At 43.8% G+C, this 23,990-nt stretch overlaps 1 protein-coding gene across 2 annotated transcripts in view; it reads left to right on the top strand.

Annotated features, from left to right (window-relative positions):
* Positions 1-18,608: 18,608 nt before the first annotated feature.
* The window catches only part of LOC134587501 (uncharacterized), a 35,419-nt gene continuing 30,037 nt past the window's right edge, over positions 18,609-23,990 (top strand). Inside the window, exon 1 of one of the 2 annotated variants that reach the window (XM_063443924.1) lies at positions 18,609-18,693. The gene's annotated coding sequence lies outside the window, so the exon portion shown is untranslated. Of the gene's footprint in view, positions 18,694-23,688; positions 23,710-23,990 lie in introns of those variants that run through there. The other variant, XM_063443915.1, reaches the window with a different exon arrangement.

The raw sequence follows: 23,990 nt of genomic DNA, 5'->3' as shown, positions 1-23,990 counted from the left end.
TTGGCTGAGTGTGATAAAATGGAGAAGTGTATGGAGTGGTTGTCTAACCAAACAACTAGATTTACAGTTACTGGGGATACATCTATACCATAATGGAACACTAGTTTAAGTGTATGACCGTTTCTGTGGGTGGAAGTAGCGACGATTTATATGAAGTTGAGTGCACTCATTAAGCTGAGAAGGTCCGGGATAGGGTGTTACCAATCCATGTGTTTAAATATCCCAATATAAGCCATATGGGGTGTTCAAGAATTAAACCAGTCAAAAGGTCTGAGAGTTCTTATAGGAAGCTCTTCCCATCTCCTGAAGAGCTATTGAGATGCTGGCAGCTACGCATTCAAAAATTGCCGTGTGTGGACTGATATTGGCCTGTGGTTTAAGGATGATTTAACACAGACCATTACTGTTCCTCCACTGCAATCTTGCCTTCGACGGTGGAACAAAGTATAATTGTCTGGAACAGCTGTGAATGGAGCCCAGGCTTCCTGTGGCTGTCCAATCACAGACTTCCCAATGCAGTGAACGACAAGTCGTTGCAAGGCAGGTTCTATGGGCAATTACTGCCTCTTGAGATTAGCTCCACTGAGGTCACCAAACCAGGAAGTAACAGGACCGGTTGTCTGATTGACAGCTAGCAAGGTGCAACAAAGTTAATTTATAAAAGTGACAATTTCTTTTAAAAATGCACTTTTTGTAAAATAAAAAAGCACTAAAGCAATCAAAACTCCTTTAGGGACTCAGAGTGTCCCTTACATTTCTTTGATTTTCATGGTTTCCTGGTTGTCTGATTAACATCAAGTGAGGTGCAAAAAGGTTAATTTATAAAATGCACTTTTTTCTCAAATAAAAAATCACTAAAAAAGCACTAAAGCAAGCTAAACTTATTAAGGGGTTCAGAGTGCCCCTTACATTTCTTTAATTTTCCTGTTTGCAAGGATATAATTCCTTGCAAATTGTATGAAATTAAGTACACTTCAAATGCTTTTTTTTCCTATTCAATTTCTTATTGAGAGTTTGAGATTTACGAGAAATTAAATGTCACATATTACTACTACTAGATGTTCAATAAGATTTAATCAGCAGAGATCTTGAGTATTATGCTAAGTTTATTGGTAAATGAATATTGCTAACATCAATCTGAAGAATAACCTGGCCACAGTGAAATCAACTGAGAATTATCTAGAATCAACAGTCCAGTGCGATATGCTGCTTTGTAGTTGTGACTTTGCTAAGTGCTTACTAACACCAGAGTTCAGTTAAAACGCACCCGAACGTCTTCAAATGTTAGCTATCTAGATGCAGACTCTGTTAGTATGCCTCTAATATATAGACATTAATTGGATACTCTGGGCAGCAACCAATTTTTTTTTTGTCAATCTTTGTTTTTATTGAGGCAAAGGATGGATCGTTACAGAAAGTAAAACAAGGGGTTAATGCATGAAAGATACAAATTATGCACAACTGGTTTATACAAGGATTGCATGTACTCCCAAGAGTAACGGCCTCTTTTTTTTTTTTTCTTGTTACCGTATATACTCGAGTATAAGCCGACCCGAATATAAGCCGAGGCCCCTAATTTTATCCCAAAAAACTGGGAAAACTTATTGACTCGAGTATAAGACTAGGGTGAGAAATGCAGCAGCTACTGGTAAATTCCTAAATAAAATTAGATCCTAAAAAAATTACATTAATTGAATATTTATTTACAGTTTGTGTATATAATGAATGCAGTGTGTGTGTATGCGTGCAGTGTGTGTGTATGAATGCAGTGTGTGTGTGTGAGTGCAGTGTGTGTGAGTGAGTGCAGTGTGTGTGTGAGTGCAGTGCGAGTGCAGTGTGTGTGTGAGTGCAGTGTGTGTATGAATGCAGTGTGTGTATATGAGTGCAGTGTGTGTATATGAGTGCAGTGTGTGTGTGTGATGCAGAGCCTTGGTGGGGGGTGGGCATTTTTTATTATTTTTTAATGATTTTAATATTATATACACACATCTGCAATTTAGGTGCAAGAGGGTGACTCAGATTGATGGGAGTCTGACTCCCTTTTCTGACTCCCTGTATATATTGCAGTGTGTGTGCATTATATACACACACTCTGTATATAATGCAGAGTGTGTGTGTGTGTGTGTGTGTGTGTGTGTGTGTGTGTGTGTATATATATATATATATATAATGCACACACTGCATTATATACAGGGAGTCAGAAATAGGAGTCCGACTCCCATCAATCTGAGTCACCCTCTTGCACCTAAAATGCAGAGTGTGTGTGCATATAATGCAGAGTGTATGTGTATATAATGCACACACTCTACATTATATACACACACATCTGCATTTTAGGTGCAAGAGGGTGACTCAGATTGATGGGAGTCTGACTCCCTTTTCTGACTCCCTGTATTTAATACAGTGTGTGCATTAAATACACACACACTCTGCATTAAATACAGGGAGTTAGAAAAGGGAGTCAGACTCCCATCAATTGGGCATTATTATTATTTTTTTATTTGAATATTTGAATACTTTTTGTAATCATTTTTTTTGTCCCCCCCTCCCTACTTCATACTTGGCCAGGGAGGGGGGCTGTACAGGGGGAGGGGAGGCTGTCTAGGTGGAGGGGGGCTGTCCAGGGGGAGGGGGGCTGTCCAGGTGGAGGGGGGGCTGTCCAGAGGTAGGGGGGGCTGTCCAGGGGTAGGGGGGGGGCTGTCCAGGTGGATGGGGGGGCTGTCCAGGGGGAGGGGGAGCTGTGAAGGGGGGTCCGGTACTTACTGCCAGTCTCGCGGTCTGCTCCCAGTGTAAATCTCGCGGCCCGCGTGTCTCGCGAGATTTACACTGGGAGCTTAACAGAGGAGCCGCGCAGACGTGCTGGGAGCTGACCGGAGCTGCTGTAAAGGTAAGTAACAGCTTCTCCGGCCCCCAACATGTCATGGTCTGTATTATGGCAATGTAAGTTGCCATAATACAGACCTAGACTCGAGTATAAGACGAGGGGGCTTTTTGAGCACAAAAATATGTGGCAAAAAACTCGTCTTATACTCGAGTATATACGGTAATTAAGAGTCTCAACAATAGTGTTATATAAGCTAAACAAGTTTAGGCTGGCTAAACAACACATGAGTGATTATTAGTTTAGATTTCAATCTTATAATATGTAATAGAAACAGGCTGGATCATATAATGCAGTATAATATCGGCTTCAAGTGTATCATTAAGCTGCAAACAGGCTAAATCTAATCGCCGGTCTGGTAGTTGCATGAGATAAACAGGCTTACATAGCTAGGTACCTACACAAGTTAGTGCGATGCAGTAAGTTTATAGTAGAGATATGTGCAGGGCCCAGAGGCAACCCTCCGAGGGGAGCCAAACACCTATCACCGAGCACATAAAAAATCAACATATATCTTAACGGATAACTACAGAGGTATCCAGCTTGAGTGTGACATTTCTAAGCTGTTACGGGTGGGTAGGCTAATTAAGCAATACGCTGTAAAAACAAATAATAACATTAATAGCATTCCTATCATTCACCTGTCACATGGAGGTCAAGGCATGAGAAATTAAGAATAAAGAGTTGGCGGGACATAGTCCTCAATGGCTGCGTAGATATGGTAGCTTGTCAGCGGTCCAGGCCACCGTGCGGCAGCGAGAGTTATTACAATGTGTCTCCGCATTGGCAGCTGGATAAAAAGCAAAATAAGCGCTAATCTAAATAACAGCCCATTACAAACTTCAAAATAACAGGGTTATACATTCTCGCCTCGTCTGTGTCACCCCCTGTCTGCCCTCATCAAACACAGTAATAGAATTAGCTATATAAAGCATATCACGCTGGGGGGGAAACATGAGGATACCAGAGACCGTCCGTTGGTTCTTGCCGGGGTTCAGTACCACCGTAGTGGGTTACGGTAAAGTGTGCTAGGCAACCAGTCCGAGCTCAGCCGATGCCCACACGCGGAAAGTACCTGAGAGAGGTATGGGAGTCACTGTGTTTTGCAACGTCGCGGCTCAGTTGTGTCATGTTCCTCTGCAGGCTTCTGATGTCAAACGGGTCAGGGCTTGAATCCGCGTGTGAGTCTCGGTAAAAGCAAGGGAATTCCACCTTCCGGCCCCTAGCTGGTTCCGAGGACGACCTCTTCATTTTACAGGCCCAGTTTTCCCATAGTGGAGCTCCGTCTTCGTGCCGGTTGGCATTCATGCTGTCGGCATGGTTCCTGGGTGTCAGGGTACCTGAGGTCTCTACCTCTGAGAGAGGTAGAGACTTAGTCGTTTATCCGTCTAGACGAGCCGTTTCCTCCGTTCCTCGCGGTCCATCCAGTCACTTAAACGCTGGCCGCGAGGGATCCGCTTCCTTTTCTAACATGACGCTCAGTACGTGACGTCATGACGCCAATCCCGAGTGACCTGTCACTCAATTGTCCGATATCTAATCAGGACTTGTCGGAGGCGTGTCTACTCCCCGGAGTCAGGGTATTTAAGCTTGCTTCTCTCTTCAGCTCATTGCCCTGTCGTGGTTCTAGCTTGTCTAGTCACTCAGTGCTCTTGTATTCTAGTATTCTCTTTGGTTCTGACCCGGCTTGTTGTACTATTCTGCTTATCTCTGTTATCCCTCTGACCCGGCTTGTCTCTCGCTTACCTGTCTTCTCGTTCCCTCGACCTCGGCTTGTCTCTGACCATTCTATGTTATTCTCTGTACGTTAGTCCGGCCATTCTAAGGCCCGGTACACGTACCTTTCTACTGTTTGGACTCTGCGTGTTGGATCCCTGTCCCGATCCTGACATTACGACAGGGCCAATGGATCCTGCAGGTACAAACAGTCAGCTTGGTTCTTCCGACCCCAGGTTTGATGCCATGGAACACAGGATGGATCAGATGGCCCTAGCACTACAGGCGCTATTGTCTCGTGCTAGTAACCCACCAGAGGAGACACGTACTCCTTCGATCTCTCCTGTAAGTTCAGGTCTAGAAGTAGCTACTGTAGGTGCTTCTTCTCGTATTACTCCACCAGTACGTTATGGCGGTTCTCCTGAGAAGTGTCGTGGCTTTTTGAACCAGATCAGCATCCATTTCGAATTACAACCCCGCTCCTATCCTACAGATAGAGCGAAGGTTGGATTTATTGTTACGTTACTCATTGAGAAGGCTCTGAGATGGGCTAATCCTTTATGGGAGAATGATAACCCGTTAGTGTATAACTATAATGCCTTTGTAGCTGCTTTTAAAAGAACTTTTGACCCCCCTGGTAGGAAGGTCAATGCAGCTAGATTACTGTTGCGCCTTAGACAGGAAAATCGAACACTTGTGGATTATGCACTAGAGTTCAGATCCTTGGCGGCAGAAGTTAAGTGGAACGAACAGGCTTATATAGACGTATTTTTAAATGGGTTATCAGATGTAATCCTTGACGAGGTCGCTACTAGAGAGCTCCCTGAGAATTTGGAGGATTTAATTTCTTTTATCTCTCGCATTGATGAACGCTTAAGAGAGAGGCAGAACACTCGAGATAGGACTCGTAGACCCTCCTTTAAACTAGCTCCTGCATTTCAAAATTCTGAGATCAAAACCTCACGTTTCCCAGAGCCTATGCAGATAGGTAATACTCACCTCACAGAGGAGGAGAGACAGTACAGGAGAAGGGAGGGTTTATGTATGTACTGTGGAGTCAGAGGTCATTTACGCCTAAATTGTCCCAATCGTTCGGGAAACGCTCGCACCTAAGTTTCTCTAGAGGACAGGCCTTGGGTGTATCTATTTTGTCCTCTGTTCACAATTATAAAGATCACAGGCTTCTGTTACCCGTTTCTTTGACTTGGGAGAAGGGAGTAGTAAAAACCATGGCTGATACTAAGAATTGGTCTAAGGAAGCTCTCCTTGCTTTCAAAACTCTCAAGGAGCTTTTTGCTTCCGCCCCAATTTTAGTTCACCCTAATACCACTCTTCCTTTCCTACTTGAGGTTGACGCCTCGGAGACTGGCATAGGTGCTATCCTATCCCAAAGGCTAGGTGTGGATAAACCGTTACACCCATGTGGATTTTTTTCTAAAAAATTGTCTGGTGCTGAGAGCAGATATGACATTGGTGACAGAGAACTACTAGCTGTTATCAAGGCTTTAAAAGAATGGAGACATTTATTGGAAGGGACATTACATCCTGTTACTATTTTAACGGATCACAAGAACTTGTCCTATATTGGAGAGGCCAAGCGATTGTCTTCCAGGCAAGCTCGTTGGTCGTTATTCCTCACCCATTTCAATTACGTTCTCACTTATAGGCCTGGTTCGAAGAATTCTAAAGCCGATGCCCTATCTCGCCAATATGAACCTTCTGCTTCATCTGAACCGGTTCTGTCCTCTATTGTACCTAAATGCAATATTATTGCTAACACAAGTCTCAAAATCCATTCTCCGTTGCTAGCCCAGATCATGAAGTCACAACATCTGGCACCTGGACAGACTCCTGAGGGAAGAAACTTTGTTCCTCCTGAACTCCAATTGGAGCTCTTACAGTGTTTCCACGAAAGTAAGGTGGCTGGTCATCCTGGCATTCGCAAGACTTATTCCCTGATCTCCAAGGATTTCTGGTGGCCTTCCTTACGAAAGGATATTAAGGAGTTCTTCGGAGCTTGTGAGATTTGTACCAAGACTAAACAGCCTCACACATCGCCATGTGGTCTATTACACCCTTTGGACATTCCAGAGAAACCATGGTCCTGCTTGGCCATGGACTTTATTGTGGATTTACCTGCTTCCAAGAGACAGACTGTTATTCTCACGGTGGTTGATAGATTTACTAAAATGGCTCATTTTGTGCCGTTACCTAAACTCCCGACTTCTCCTGAATTGGCGGAGATTTTCGCGAGAGAGGTTTTTCGCTTACATGGGATACCTTCTGAAATTGTTTCTGATAGAGGTTCTCAATTTGTCTCACGATTCTGGAGATCCTTCTGTTCTCAATTAGGCATCAAATTGAACTTTTCCTCTGCCTATCACCCCCAGTCTAACGGGGCTGCTGAACGTACCAATCAAAAGATTGAACAATATCTGCGCTGCTTTGTTTCCGAACACCAGGATGATTGGGTCGGTTTGATTCCTTGGGCGGAGTTCGCACACAATAATCTCGTTTGTGATTCTACTCGTTCTAGCCCCTTCTTCATGAACTATGGCTTTCATCCTTCCATTTTTCCTTCGGTCTCTTCTTCCCAAGGAGTACCGTCGGTTGATGATCATGTCGCCAATCTGAAGAAGTTGTGGGATCAGACTCGTCAAATTCTCCTGCATAATTCTATGTTGTTCAAAAAACACGCTGATAAGCACAGAAGGGCGGCTCCAGTTTTTGTTCCTGGGGATAGAGTATGGCTGAGTACTAAGAACATTCGTTTAAAAGTTCCCTCTATGAAGTTTGCTCCTCGTTACATAGGTCCTTACAGGGTTCTGACTCGTATCAACCCGGTTGCGTATCGCCTAGCTCTGCCATCTGCCTTACGCATCCCCAACTCCTTCCATGTGTCTTTGCTGAAACCGCTAATTTGCAACAGATTTTCCTCTACGGTTTCCTCACCTCGTTCAGTTCAGGTGGAGGGTCAGGAGGAGTACGAGGTCAACTCCATTATCGATTCCCGAGTCTCCCGGGGGAAGCTACAATATCTAGTCAACTGGAAGGGATATGGTCCTGAGGAGAGGAGTTGGGTACCTCAGGAGGATGTTCATGCCCCTCGCCTCCGCAGGGCGTTTCACTCCCGCTTTCCATCTCGTCCCGGTTCCTTCCGCCCGGTGGGCGTATCTGAGAGGCGGGGTACTGTCAGGGTACCTGAGGTCTCTACCTCTGAGAGAGGTAGAGACTTAGTCGTTTATCCGTCTAGACGAGCCGTTTCCTCCGTTCCTCGCGGTCCATCCAGTCACTTAAACGCTGGCCGCGAGGGATCCGCTTCCTTTTCTAACATGACGCTCAGTACGTGACGTCATGACGCCAATCCCGAGTGACCTGTCACTCAATTGTCCGATATCTAATCAGGACTTGTCGGAGGCGTGTCTACTCCCCGGAGTCAGGGTATTTAAGCTTGCTTCTCTCTTCAGCTCATTGCCCTGTCGTGGTTCTAGCTTGTCTAGTCACTCAGTGCTCTTGTATTCTAGTATTCTCTTTGGTTCTGACCCGGCTTGTTGTACTATTCTGCTTATCTCTGTTATCCCTCTGACCCGGCTTGTCTCTCGCTTACCTGTCTTCTCGTTCCCTCGACCTCGGCTTGTCTCTGACCATTCTCTGTTATTCTCTGTACGTTAGTCCGGCCATTCTAAGGCCCGGTACACGTACCTTTCTACTGTTTGGACTCTGCGTGTTGGATCCCTGTCCCGATCCTGACACTGGGTCGCAGAGACGTGTAGCCGCGGTCGGGGGCTTTGAATGCCGCTGGGAGGTGAGTAGGTCGGGTGTGCTGAGTGGTCCTGCACTGGTGTGCGTGTGGGCCAGTGTTGCCGCTTGCGAGATCCGACTTTATGTTCTGCCGCCCCAGCCTCCTTCCTTGTGTCCGTCTGAGGGCCGCTCTGGGGGCTCTGGGTGGGTGACCGCATAAGAGGCGTCGGGTTGCAGGGCGAAGCCACGCCATTGCCTCTTTCATTACTAGCCTGTAGAGCCAGCTCCTGGTGTATAGTGTGCTCCACAGGTTGGTGCCTAGTCGGTCATAAAATGCTAGTGTGTGAGAGGGTGGCTTGACCGGGCACCTGTTCATTGCAGGTCGAACCTGAGGCGCCATCTTGTGTAGGCCCTGTCCGCCCCAGGATGTCGCCGCCATCTTGCTTGGACCTCGTGGGTCCCATTCGTTTGTTCGTCGTTTCATAGGGGTTGTCATCCCCATAGTGGACCGGGATAACCCCCACCGGTCCAAAGGGGGGGGGTTGCAGGGCTGTGCTCTTGTCTTGCCTGTGAGCGGGCTTCGAGTCGGGGGATCGGCCGCCTCCTCCATGCTCTCGGCCCCTCTCCGGATTAGGCCGCGTGGCCGGTTCGGACTTTCCCGTGGCGGTTTGGCACCGGGCTGGTACTATTCTGCTCCGCATGAGGTCCCGGTTCAAGAGCTGGGTAGCCTGAGTAGATTGCTTCGTTATACCAGGCTGGTTGGGTATTTGTGTGCCCTCTGGTGAAGGAGCTCTCACAGGACACGTCCGCCCATCTTGGCTGTCAGGCCCCGCCCCCCAGAAACCAATTTTTATGCATTTTATAGCATTTTGCGTAAATAATTAGCTATACCTTTTGTACACTTCCTTTTATAGTTTTAACATTTGGCATTACAGTAGTTCTTATGATGCCAGACGTTCCCTGGTGCTCACCTAGTAAATCTGCCAAACTTTTTTTTTTTGTATGGGGGGTGCAGAAAGGAAAGTGGGTGGGGGGAGCAAAATCAGTTTGTTTTGTTCCATTGCATATTTCAAGTAAATTGTACATACATTGCACTTGACATAAACATTAACATTAATTGCGGCACAATTGTTAACAGTGATAGCTGCCTAGTAATAGTGGCCTAGACCGGGAGCTTGTGTGTCGGCTCTGTTTTCGAGTTGTTAATGGGACGGTTTCTGTGTCTGGGATTATGAGGAGTTACTGAACCCCATAATCCACTAGGGTGTGTCTTTAAATCTACTAGGGTGTGTCTTTTGTCAGTTTGGGGTTGCTTGCTTAAACTTTGTTATTGGGTAGTCGTAACTGTTATATTATATGGCTCTATAGTGTTGTTCCCTTTATTACTGCTAACTAGTGTTTGGCGTGTTATTGTTACTTCATCTTTCGTGTCCGGCATTTCTTTAGCCGCTGTGTGTATGTGAGTTCAGTGGTTCTGTGTGGTGCCTGTTTGACGTTCACTCACTTTGATTGGAGCGTTCCTTATTCCAAGTCTGTGGTGTATCGGTGTTTGCAATTTTGGTTTGAGCTGCTGTTTGATTTACTTTTAAAATTTGGTTAGATTCTTCCGTATTTTGTTCCAGTATTCCTTCCACATGAGGTTTGCTTTGGTGATGATTTTCTTTTCTCTGTACTGGTTCATGTACAAAGTTTCATATTGCCAGTTGGTGTTTATTTGGTCTATTAGGCTGTTGACTTGTGGTTGGGTTGTCTTCTTCCATAGCCTGGCTATCACTATTGCCGCCGATATAAGTATGTGGTATGTCGTCGCCCATTGTACTTCATTCATGTGTTCAGGTGGTATGAACAGTATGCATGTGTCTACTTTGAGCGTCATTTCAGTTCGCGAGACTTGTGCTATGATATCCTGGACTTTCTTCCAGAAGGGCTGCAATATAGAGCATGTCCACCAGGTGTGAAGCATTGTTCCCACCTGTTTGTTGCATCTCCAGCATGTGTTCGTGGATGTGTTTGGCCATATTCTGTGTATTTTGTCTGGGATTAGGTACCAACGATAGAGTAGTTTCCTCTGTAATTCCAGGTGGTTCGTGCATGAGGTGACGCCTTTGTGGGAGTTGTATGCTTCCGACCATTTTTTTTATTCAATAGTGCAGTTTAGTTCTCTGTGCCATGCTTGTTTGTAGCCAATTTTGTCTGTTGGTTTGGTTGAGGTTAGCCTACTGTTGCATATTGAGATCACTTTCCTGGGGGGTGCGTTGTCCAAGCATATTTTCTCAAAATGGGACAACATGTTTGGTGGGTCTTCATTGCGAGCAGTTGGTTTCGAGCCTACCATGCATGATTTGATTTGCAGGTACGGGAATAGCATTCGGTTTGGCAGTTGGTATTTAGATTGCAACTTTGGGAATGGTAACAGTTCTCCTACTTCGTACAATTGTACGATATGTTTCACGCCGTGTGTCAGCCATGGATTTTTGTCCATTGTGGTGATTATTTTCGCTAGTGCTTGTATGGGAGTAGATAGCGGAATCGGTTGGTAGTTTGTCATTTTGTGTTTGAGTGAATCCCAGATATCCAGTAGAAATTGAGTCGTGGGCAGTAGGTGGAGCGTTTGTGGTCTCCATTTCATCGGGGTCCAGAGAAGGGTTTGTAGCTCCATGGGGGCTGCCCAATGGGTGTGGTGCTAAGATCTTGTGGAAAGTTTGATATTTCTATTTCTTCTGCAGTGATAGGTGCTATTAAATCTGCTATTTGGGTGTCCGTTAATGATGGCAATTGGATGTCTTCTAGATATGTGCGGATGTCCCTGCTAGTCTGTTCTTCTATACCTTCCGCCTTTTTTAAGTTGTATAGCGCTTGATAGTATGAGGCGAAGGCTTTACTTATATCTACTGGTGATATGGCTTTCGTGTTGTTGTGGTCTATTACATACTCGATTCTGTTCTTTACTTCTCTACGTTTGAGCCTAGTCGCCAATAGTTTACTGGCTTTGTTGCCTTGCGTGTATTGTTGCATGTTGAGTTTTCTTAAATTGAAATTCACTCTTTGTAGAGTGTGCTCCTTAAGCTTGTCCTGTAATTCTTTAATTGTGTTTTGTAGCGTATCAGTTGGTTGTGTTTTATGTTGTGTGGTTGCCTCTTGCATTTGTTTGTGCCAGCTTGTCCACTGTGCTTGTGTGCTATGCTTGTGCTGCGCTGCTCTTTTCAGTAGTAATCCTCTGATAACTGGTTTGTGTGCCTGTGCATATCATGCTCATTGGCATTTGTTGAGAATGGTTGGTTTCAAAGTATTGTGTGATTTCTATTGATAGGGAGTCTATGAATGACTTATCGTTTAGCAGGGATTCGTTTAGTCTCCATGGGCTTTTGTGCTTGTATTCATATTGATCTTTAATCGTCAATGACACTGCTGCGTGATCTGACCAGCTGATCGTGTGTATGTTGCTGTCTGCTAGTTGATCTAGGTGTTGCCTGTGGATGTGGAATCTATCGATTCGTGTGTAGGTCTTGTGGGGGGCAGAGTAATATGTGTAATCCCTTTGGCTTGGGTGCAGTACTCGCCATGTGTCATATAGCTGGTAGTCGGCCATCATTTTCTTATATGCGGTGCATGCGGAGTGGAGTTTTGCTCTTTGCTTAGAGTTCGAGTGTGTGGTCGTATCCCAAGAGGGATCCATAATGTGGTTGAAGTCTCCGCATAGGATCAACATACCTCTTTGAACCTGCATTATTTTAGTTAATAGCTTGTGAAGGAAATTTTGTTGGTCAATGTTTGGGGCATAGATCGATACTATGGTATATTCTACGTTATTTATCGTGCATAGTAGTATAATGTATCTCCCCGAGGAGTCTATGTGTGACTCATGGTGTGTGAATGCTACCATGTTTTTGATGAGGATTGACACTCCTTTGGAATTGTGCCCCGTGACTGAGTGGTACTGGTGTGGGTAAAGATCCAGTCTGAGCATGGGGCTTGTTTTAAAGTGAGTCTCTTGAAGGCATGCAATATCAGCCTGTTCTTGTTTCAGGTCTCTGAATAAACAATGTCTTTTGTAGGGGGTGTTTAACCCTTTTACGTTATGGGAGTATATTTTCATTTTGTGGTTCTATTGCTTTTGCGCTGGGTTTTCTTTTTCTATGATTTGGTGTGTGTTTTGGTTTAGTTGCTCTGTGTGTGTTTACTGTGTGTGGCTCGTAACACAATATATTTGGCTATATCGTACTCACACCGTCTGTCCTGGTTTGCGATGAGTTTGCTTGCTTTTTATTGTGCTGTCTTGATTTCGCGGTTCAGGGAAATGGGATGTTGGTCCAACTAGGGAGGGTCAGGGGGGGAACAAAGTAGTAGTACCTACTATTAATACCCTAAATTGGGCTTGAGTGCAGAGCGTCCGCACTGTGAGAGAACGTGGTGGGGGTTTGAACTTACAGTGCAGTAGTAGTGTCCGACCCTTGTCAGTGCTTTACAGGGTTTTCTCTTTTAGGTTAGTGGGGCATGGTCCCATCTTATTGGGGTTTGCTGGAGCTCTCAATTCTGGTATTGCCCATTATACTGTTTTTTTTTTTTTTTTTTTGTATTTTATTTTTTTGTTGTTGTCCCCCTTAGTGATAGCCGCCCTTTCTGCGTGACAGTCGGGGGAGTTGTGTAATTTCTGTAGCGTCTTTCCCTCTCCCTGGGTGGTATTGTGTTATGTCACTAAGTATTATAAAAGGGTTCAGGTGTGGTATGTAGGTGAGGTTTTGGCGTTTGTCGTTCTTCCTACTGTCTGTGGTAGGTGGTATTTAACCGCTCAGTGAATTCCTGGGACATGGCATATCACAATTACACATTATGTCAGATTATAACGAAACAATTCAACTTTAACATCTCTTATCATCTAAACAGTTGTATCCTCAGCCTGTTATTGTTCTCCTGATCATTATTTCTATGCCCTGGATCAATTCAGCATAATGCAGTTATATCTACATTCCGGGCTGAGATTATCTAGCTAAATACATTACAACAGAAATTGACTATTAAATTATATTCAAACCATGAGCCACCATGTCTGGTCTTGGGAGGCCCTTTCATCTTCGGGCTTTCTTCCAGTCCGAGGGTAATCTTTGCGAGGGCTTCGTATTCTCTGGAAGTTGTTGCGTGGTGATACCCCAGGATGTCAGAGCCCGTTTGCCATCCTCCGGTGACAATATGGTGGTGAGAGTCCCATTTCTGTGGATTATTAGGCGAACTGGGTGGCCCCAGCGGTACGGGAGCTTCTGGGTCCTGAGAACCTCCGTGATTTCCTTAAATTCTCTGCGTTTTTGGAGGGTAAGTGCTGAGAGATCCGAGTATAACTGAATGTGTCCATAACATTCTGGCAGGTCTCCATGTGTTCTCGATGCTTGCATAATGGTGTCCTTTATATGATAGTAGTGAAGTTTTGCCAACACGTCTCGTGGGGCTTCTGCTGGTAAAAATTTCGGCCTGGCCACTCTATGCACTCTGCCGATGAGCAGCATGTCTGCGGGTATGTCCGGTACCAGAGTTTTAAACAGGCCTGTTAAAAACTCTGTTAGGTCCGGGTGTTTCACATCTTCGGGGATACCTCGAAACCGTATGTTTTGGCGCCTCGATCTGTCTTCTAAGTCCATTATTTTTAGCTGTAGCTGGTCTTGTTGATGTTCGAGTCTCTGCACATGCTCCGCCATGTCGTTGTGGGCCTCCGCGTATTCTCCCATTCTATTCTCCATTCTGGCCGTGCGGTCACCCAGATCTTGCACGTCCTTCCTGAGGTCCGCTAAAGTTTTATTAATGTTAGCTAATATTTTGTCTGACATAGAGTCTAGGCATTTTTGCAGTACTCCTTGCGTGATCGGCAGGTTCTCTGTTGGGTCTTTCTGCAGCGGCAGCGTGTCATCTCCGTCGCCATCTTGGTCGCTCTCTTGCACTGCGGCCTGTTTGGGCTGTTGAGATCTTGCTCCAAAGAATGCGTTTTTTTCGCCCTTTGTCCGGGTTCTTGGTTTTGTTCTTCTGTTGGGACATCTTTAGGTTCCCTTTTGTATGCTTCCCTGTATTTTCGCTGGTAAAAAACGCTTATTTTGGGTCTGTATGAGCAGAGCTCCTGCTACATGCAACTGTCTTCGCCACGGGTCAGACCACGCCCCTCTGCCAAACTTTTTTAATATTGTTTGACAACTTACCTGGGTCCCACTGGATGCCCACCGCTGCATGCATGCATGGGTTTCTCCTCTAGCCTGTGTCAATGCAGTGCTTGCAGTGAAGGAGTTAAATCTGTATGTAAATAATAATTATTATTATTTTTAGATGAAATTATAAGACATTTATGTTTATTCTTTATGAAGGTTGCAATGGCCCATTTCTCCTCAGTGAGGAATCTAAAACATTCCATATTTACATACTTTACATTCTTTTTCTCTGGAACACAGCATCCTTCTGAGCTCAGTTAATATCCATGACCTTCGTTGAAGATTGACATTAAATTAGAAATATTGTATGTACTGAAAACGAAGACTTCTATTCACTAAAAAGTTTGACTGTCACAATGTGGCTGTTGTAACAGAATGTAACTTCTCAAGTGAAAAAGTTTTTTTTTTTCTGAAGTTTTAATAATTTATTAAAACTTGAAGCAGAGCTGTCACTTTTATGGAAATAGTAGCTACTCATTCTCTCACCCCAGTAAACTTTTTTTAAGCGTATACTGTGCTGCTAGTGCGACAGATGTAAGTGTTAACCCCTTCTCGACGTTAGAATGATCCATGCAGTCCTTTACAGATTTCAATGGCGTTAGGATGGTCCAAAACTGACAGATGAGTTATATGCAATCAGGGCTGGCTTTAGGACTTTAGATGCCCTGTTCGAAAAATCTTCACAACGTGCTCCCCCTGTCATCCAAGTATAGTGTGTGTATAGGAGTGTAGTGATTGTATAGGGGATTTATTAAATTAATAATGACTTAAAACAAATATTCATTCCTCCTTTCCAGTTATTACCTAGTTGGGAGAGGGGCATGCTGACCTGAACCTGGTCTGCCCCTCCACTGGGTACAGACCATGCGTAACTGTCTCACAAGCTCAGGGACTTGCAGTGTCCTCTGGTAATCTGCCGCAGCGCTCTGATTATCCTGAGCTAGGAAGACCGCTACTTATGGTCTGCAGAAAAACAGAAGTGCAGGCCAGAAGTGCCTGACTGCCTCCCCTACATTACAGAGGAGCAGACTAAGTATGTCACATAATACTGTGAGTGGTTTTACTTTGGAGCTCTTGATTATACTTCTTTACCTTGACCTCTTTAGAATAAAAATTTGTAGTAATGCGCTACTTCTCCATTTATCACAGAGCTCCACAACAATAAACACTCCCGGTAATGTGGAGCTTTGTGACATGATCATACACTACACAGCAATACAATTCTAAGTAATGTCCCTATTAGTGTACCATCGAGCTCCCTAACTATAAAATACAGAGTAATGTGCATTTTATATACCAGAGCTCCACTGTAATACATCTCACTATAATATGATGTCATGTTTGTGTTGTCTGTGTATGTGATAGGTGTGATGACTGGGTTGTAATATGTATGCTATGTGTTGGCTGTGTGTGATATTTGTAATGGGTGTATTAACTGTGTTATTAACTGTGTGTGATATGCGTGTATTGGTTGTATGTGTTATTTGTGCTGGGTTTATTGGCCGTGTGTGATGGGTATTTAATTCAGAAAAAAATATGCATTTAGGCCCATGTGTGAATGCAAGTTGTGTCGGCCGCATGTCGCCCCCTGCTCCCATGGCGCCCTGTGCGGCCGCACTGCTCGCAACACACAGAGTGAGTGCTGTATACAGCTCTTTAAATAAGCATTGAAGTCCTTCCCTATTTACTACAACCCTGCTCACAGCAGGAGATCAATGGATACCAATTTTCCCCTCTGTCAGATGGGGCCATTTTGTGGCCTCAGATTGACAGATGCACTATATCCAGTGCTCAAAGTGAACGCTGCTACAGCCATTTAAGTGCCTATTGCTAGAATATGGTGTAAGCAGAGTTAAATCGGCACTGTCACAGAATAGGGATTTTGCAGAATTTGCAAATACCCCCTACAGTGACATCATCGTTGGGGATCTGATGGCTGGGGGGGCAGGCAAAGTTGAGTTCTACTTCCCTGAACTTGTTTTTCTCAGGTGCCACCATTTTCTCTCGTCAGGTCCTCTTCAGCTCCAGGAGCAGCCACTACTGAATTCCTGTGCATGCAAGGAGGATTACTCCATAGATAAAGCCAATTCCCCACAGGTGACGACTGGGAGGATTTACACTTCTAAACAGCGGTAGGTCTGCCCAGGGTCTAGAAGTGTCAGGCATAGGAAATATACAGACACAAAGTAGTCTTTACTTTATCTCTATTTATCTCTTGACTGGGTTGGAAGTTCAGTGAAATTTCAACACAGTCAATATGAATATTTAATAAATATTCTATCTTTATAAAATACTCATTTTTCAGATGGCAGTGACAGTGCTGCTTTACATCTTTGTCAAATCAGGAAGGCTCGGCAGAGAGGATGTCCCTCTGTCAGCTGGGGTCACATTTTGGTTGACCGATAAGCTGCATGCAGTGCTTAAAGTGAGCGCTGCATAATGCCCTTTAAATGAATTGAAAACAGTGTGGCTGTGCAATTACGCTACGCTCATCCGCTGTGATTCTCAGGAGCTCATGTGTGTGTGTGTATGTGTGTGTGTAAGGTGCAAAATAACAGTGGAACAGCAAAGCTTGCTACTGTATTTGCTGTTTTGGTAAGTAAAGAAATTTGTCTGCTTCAGCAATTCGGACCAATGGCATTCGGTTTGGTTGAGCACTTCCGAACTACGGAACTTCTGCGATTCGGAACTTCGGACATTTGTAAGCATCCGAATTGCATATGTCTAGTAAGTGGTTGTGGTGGCAGTCCTGACACTGGGAGCCCTATAGATGTGTAAGTGGTTGTGGTGGCAATCCTGGCAATGGGAGTCTATAGGGTTCCCAGTGCACAGACTGCCCCCACAACCACTTACACACCTGTAGGGCTCCCAGTGCCAGGATTGCCACCACAACCACTTACACATCTATAGGGCTCCCAGTGCACAGACTGCCACCACAACCACTTACACATCTGTAGGGTTCCCAGTGCCAGGATTGCCACCACAACCACATCTATAGGGTTCCCAGTGCCTGGACTGCCCCCACAACCATTTACACATCTATGGGGCTCCCAGTGCCAGGACTGCCACCACAACCACTTACACATCTATAGGGCTCCCATAGCCCAGACTGCCACCACAACCACTTACACATCTATAGGGCTCCCAGTGCCAGGAATTATTCTTGTCATTATTCACGTAATTTTCCCTCCCTCTCGTTTTGCCACTTTTCAGAAATCCGAAGCACTTCGGCATTTCAGACCAATGTCATTCGGTTCGGTTCTACCGAACTTCGGACATTCGTAAGCATATGAATGTACTAACTGCTCGAAATTCGTCCAAATGTACATTCAGAACGAAACAAATTGCACATGTCTAAGAAATATTAATAACAATCAGATCCCTGTCAGATATGCTTTCTGCTTATTTTTTTTTACATTATAAGCTATAGATATTTGTCCCAAATGTCTGTTTGAGATCCAGAACGCTGGTAGGGAACAGAAAAACAAAACATACAACCAGTTCTCTAAGTTGAAAAAAATCCTTTACACTATTCAGAAAAAAAGCACAAGAAATCAAAGTCACACTAATGTTTAACCACAGGCAGTGGAAGCCAGACTGCAGCTCCCCCAGCACAGCGTTACTTCTCTATTTTACAGACAGCACTTCCTCCCTTAATAACCCTATCGCTCCCAGGACTCGCAACAAAGTGCTGAACATTTACTGTATGTCGCCTGTGCCGCAGCACCGAATGGGTTAAGGAACATGCGGGATGAGGGTTTCTTGGGATGTCACCAGGCGCAGGCCAATCATGTGAACGTTGGTTCTCTGTAAAAAAGTAGTTGCCTACCGCATCTCTCGGGAACGAGCAAGGAGGCTGAAAACTGCTGCAAGTAGTCCTGAAAGGTTAGTAAATAATCCATGCCTCTCTCCCCATCTACACAAAAAAACCTTCACTCTTTTTCCTGCAAAAAGCATACAGTCACTTGCAATAAACAACAAAGAAAGTCTGCGTTTTTCTTATCAGGTATGCTCTCTTTTATGTGCAAAATAGATAAAGTGAGATTATTTATTGACCGTTCAGGATATTTTGCAGCCTCCCTCCCCCTCCCTGCGTGCTCGTTCTGGAGATTTGGGAGCAGAATTCAAACAGGATTTGAAAAGAACAAGTTTGGAATCCATTGAGAACGGGTGAGTGATCAGACGTTCTATTATTAAGAGGATGGGATTCTGCAACTGAATTAAATGTACATTATTTATTGCAGCATCCTGTGGCCTGCCTCATCTTGCCTACTGTTAGCCATTGTTATAAAGCAATTTGAGAAATACAACGATCACAGATTGAGAGATTTGTATTACTGTTGTCAGCATTCCAAATACTTTGATTTAAATACAGAGTTCAGTTTGTCGTTTTACATCCATAGGACAGGCTGTGTGAAGTGCACATTAGAATGGACATAATAATAATTTGGGGTTATTCACTAAACTCTTATTTATTTGCAAGCTAAATTCTGATTTGTAAAATTGAGGCTAAAATAGCCAAGATGTGACTACCGGAGATGGGGATTTATTTTCCAGACCACCTATTGTTTGCTGTTTTCCAGTTTGGATTTTAATTAGCTAAGATTCAAGAGTACTGAGTCCCCCACCAAAAAAAATAAAATAATAATAAAAACACACACACTAATCTCCCTCCCCATTAGGAAAGCAGCACCTCAATGCTTTACTATGGGGATTTCACTGATGCTGGATGTCCTAATACAGAAGGTGAGGACGTCCAGCATCATTTAGGTGACCTAAAATCCATTAGTATCTAGAGAATTGCCTGTAGTGTTGGGAAAGGTATTACGTCCGCTGGTGACTCTAATTGGCATACGTGGACTACACCTGTTGAGACTCATCTAGTAATGGTCAGGTCCCGTATTAATTTATGCAAGGGGCAAATTGGGGGGTGGGGGGACTGGGGATCAGTTTGGGTAGCTATCTGCGCCACTGTTATTTAATGTCTAGTAATGGGTAATATGGACCCCAGACGTACTAATTGTGTACCCAGGATCCACATTAGTTGAGTGACATATGAGGGCTTTATATATGCATTTTTTAATTGCACCCATAATGGGGGTTGGGAATATTGACAAATAGTGTGGATTGGGATAGTAAGGAAGACTAGTTGAAGATTTAATGTCTGGGACACCAGGTCCACCTGCCTTAGACAAGGAGCATGTTATAGTCTGGTGTACCCTAGGATGTCTTTTTCAGGATGAAGGATTTAATTATCATCTGGTATCTTTTTAAAATGTAAAGAGAGCTGGATGGAGGATAGTCGGACCTAAGTAGATAAAATATGATAGGGTGGATGGACATCTTGACCGCATTATTTTTACTTATCCACATTCTCTCCAGGGATTGCAGCTTTTCCAGTTGAGACATGATGGTGGTCACTAGTTTAGCATATTTTTCCTTTATCAATGTGTTACCCGTTGTGACCTCCATTCAAAATCAAACTTCGTATTTGGGATATCATAGTGTGACATATCTGTAGTAACAGAGTTTTATTTGTCCTGTGTTTGCAAAATGATATTTTTCCATACTCCTTGATGAGTTGAGGTTCTGCTGGTGTCAACAAAATATCATCCGCAAATAAGGACAGCTTCTGCAGGTCAGTTGTTGTTGGGCTTAACTCGCATGTATTAGAGGCTCCTAAATCAGCACACAAATCAAAGGTGAGAGAGAGCATCCCTCGCCTATCCCATTAGTAATTGTGACACAAACCCTGAGTTAAATACTCTGTCAGAGGGGATTGAATATAGACTCAATAAAGCCTGGAATAGGGTGGGAGGCCAAATATACGAAAGATATGGGTAATGAATAGCCAGTTGAGGCGTGTGTGAAAAGATCACTGGGGATTTTTTGCTTGTGAATAATTTCTACCATACCTTAAACCTTTGGTGTGTTGAGTCTCGCTACTTACATTTTTGCATAGATTGTTTAAAAGGGAGAAGGGATGAAAATTTGCGCAAAACATAACGGGTTTACCAGTGTTTTGGAAAAGTAATAATGTTTGCCGCCAGCATCCTGCCCATGTTGTGGAAGTAGTTAAACAACTCCAATACTTGGCGCCAGCAAGTCGGCAAATGTGGAATAGTAGATATTCGTAAACTCATCTGGCCGTTTTACATTTTTAAAGAGAGCGGATAACCTTTAGGTCTTGTCTAAAGTTAATCTGGAGTTCTGAGAACAAAGATCAGAGCCACTCTCATACACAACTGTCCCCTGGAAGAGCCAGTTAGTGGCGAAATGTGCGTCGGGATAGTTGTGTATGAGAGTGTCTCTGGATTTAGGAAATATGCTGCAGCTTTACTTTTGATTATATTGATCAGCCACCTCATACTTCAATTTTGATTTTATTTTATATTTTTTATTTCATTTTCGTTTTTCTATTTCTATCGTCATAGCCTAGTATAATAGTCAGGGGGAAGTTTTAGATTTCTAATATATGCTTTATGGGTCAGCAATCTCAGGGTGTGCTTCTCTCCCTCTGGGGCAGTAACCCCTTAAGGACACATGACATGTGTGACATGTCATGATTCCCTTTTATTCCAGAAGTCTGGTCCTTAAGGGGTTAAAGTGGAAAATCCTGAATACACTGTGTTATTTTGGACCTTTTGAGCCTCCCCGCGAAGTAATGAGTCATTAAGTCTCCATTGCTCTGTAGTGTTAAACTTACTATTTAGCTCCCCAGCCCACCTCTGTTTGCTTTGAAAAGGTTAAAAACTTAGCCCAAGCTGTGCGGGTCTTGATGCACCTGGCTCCACCTGGTCCCTGAGATCATCAGTATTTATGATCTCAGCCAATCCAGTGCTTTCCCACAGGGATTGTGCTGCAAAACGCTGTGCTGCACCAGTTAGCATTTCCTCATAGAGATGCTTTGAATCAATGCATGTCTATGCAGAGTGTGGAGATGCTAAACGCAAGTCCTGCACTCTGTGCAACACTGGACTAGGAAGCACCTCTAGGGGTGGTACAAGATATTTTAAATTTACAGCTTCCATGATGGTTTGTCATTTGAGAGTTGTAATTTTTCAACATCTGGGGACCTACATTTTGGATATCCCTGGTTTGCAATGAAAAACCTGCAGGGACTATAGTGTCCTTTTTAAGTCAACCTCTAGTGCTTGTCTTCCAGACAATAACTAGAGGCACTTTCTAGTGCCTAATGGAGTTTTACACTGGACGTCCTCACGCTTTGCATGAGGACATCTAACATCTTCAAATACCACATTTAATGCTTTACTACGGGGAAGCTTTATTGCGAGCCTCTGCGCTGGATTTAAGGTACGTTAAAACCCTTTACTCATGGGAGACTTGGAGGAGGAGGAGGAGGGCACAGACTTCTGAAACTAGAGACACTATGGTGTTAGGAATACAGTTTTTAATTTGACTCACATATGGCTGTGCTCTTGCATGCCATTGGGATGCATGCATGAGAAGACATTTGGAAGAAATGCTTATTATTGTATCATGACACTAATTACTGGAGTTAAGGAAATATGAACTTTCACTTTTCTAGAGAAGTGGCAGTTGTCTTTCAACAACAGTCTTTCTAGATTTTTTTTTTTTTTTTACCAATTCTTCACATTTTGGGGTTGTATAACATTTCCTCTGTCTGTTTGCTGATGATTTTGCTAGCATGTGGTGTAGATGCATTACATGCTTTAAATTGCCTACTATACTTTATATTCACACATTTTTAAACAGGAGGTTCATTTAATACCTTCCAGAATCCACATCCTGTTTTGGTTTTTATCTTTACATTCCAAGAGCTAGATATATGTGTCAGAAAACTCTGGAATCCACATTGAAATGTTGCTGCCCTAGTTGTTTCCTTGTTTTCCATATGCTCAGGCCATTTGTATCACAAGGCAAGCCTCTCAAATAACGGAAAACGTCTGGCAGAGAGCCATGGATTGAAATCTATATTCTCCTCAAAGCGCGCAGTTTAGCTTTTCTTGCATCTTAAATGTTCATTTGCTGGATACATATTTGTTGAATGACTTATTTTCATTCCTAAATGTTGAATATTTTTTTTTTTTTTTTTTTTTGGTAATAGTTGCTTTAATTATTGTAGAAAAAATATATTCACCAAATTATTTTAATAGCAAATAAATGAAAAATGACAGCACTTTATTGCCTACATTTCGTAATTTGGATTTCATTTCACATCAGTTTGGAGTGTAATAATTAAACCTCGCCGTTGTGTCCTGTGACAGATGGAATGTTCAAACACCCCGAATGCTGAACTTGCTGTTGTAATTCTGAACAATACTTTAGTTCTTGAAGCCATTTCAAGGTCACTGTGCAACATTGTTCCCATCAGTTTGCTCTCTGGACACAAAAGAGCTGTTCACAATTTTAATTCAGAAGACTAGTGCAAGTTAAAATAAAGCGCCTTCAAGAAGCTGCTTGGAAACAACAATACAACATTTGCACTGCTCAGCTATCTTGCACATGCAGGCCATATATTTTATTTTATCTCATGGTATCTTATATATATATATTTCTTTTAAATAAAATTCTCAGCAACCTTGTTTGTGCGTTACATCCTGGGTGTGGACTGTAATAACTTCGATTGAAATGAACTGTCACATTCTTTTGATTTTGGCTCTGAGCCCTTATTGTTAAACGTTTGCACCACCCTGCCTTCATTTCGAGCCTCTTGCAAGTTCAAGTTGTCTAATTGTCAGGGGTTTCAACTCTTGGCAGATGTTTCCGAAACAGCAAAGACTGCACATTATCTTCCATTTCATGTTGTTTGGGTAACTATTGCGTACATAGACTCAGTGAGTGCATCTTAAAGGACCACTATAGGCAAGCAGACCACTTCAGCTCAATGAAGTGGTCTGGGTGCCAGGTCCATCAAGGGTTAACCCTGCAGCTGTAAACATAGCAGTTTCAGAGAAACTGCTATGTTTACAATAGGGTTAATCTAGCCTCTAGTGGCTGTCTCATTGATAGCCACTAGAGGCGCTTCCGGACTTCTCAGTGTGATTTTCACAGTGAGAAGACGCTGCCGTCTATAGGAAAGCATTGAGAAATGCTTTCCTATGGACTGATTGAATGCGCGCGGCTCTTGCTGTGCTTTCGGCGGATGATATCGGAAGAGGGAGGAGAGTCCCCAGTGCCGAGGGAGCCCGGCGCTAGAGAAAGGTAAGAGCTTAACCCCTCTTGAGCCCGGCGGGAGGGAGACCCTGAGGGTGGGGGGGACCTATTAACACTATAGTGCCAGGAAAACGAGTTTGCTTTCCTGGCACTATAGTGGTCCTTTAAGTTTGCTTCCCCCTCTGTACATTGCGGAGGGTAAGGAGCGCCAGACTATACAATTTACTCCCACAATTCTCAAGGTATAACTGTATGCCAGTCACTAAGGCACAGTGGGTTCAAGCACATGCCAAGCAAGTGCATAACCTGCCTCTGCAAAGTGTCGGATA

Source organism: Pelobates fuscus, chromosome 1, assembly GCF_036172605.1.
Source record: "Pelobates fuscus isolate aPelFus1 chromosome 1, aPelFus1.pri, whole genome shotgun sequence".
Classification (NCBI taxonomy): Eukaryota; Metazoa; Chordata; class Amphibia; order Anura; family Pelobatidae; genus Pelobates; species Pelobates fuscus.
Note: the sequence above shows the minus strand (reverse complement) of the source record. Positions and strands in the feature narration are given on the sequence as shown.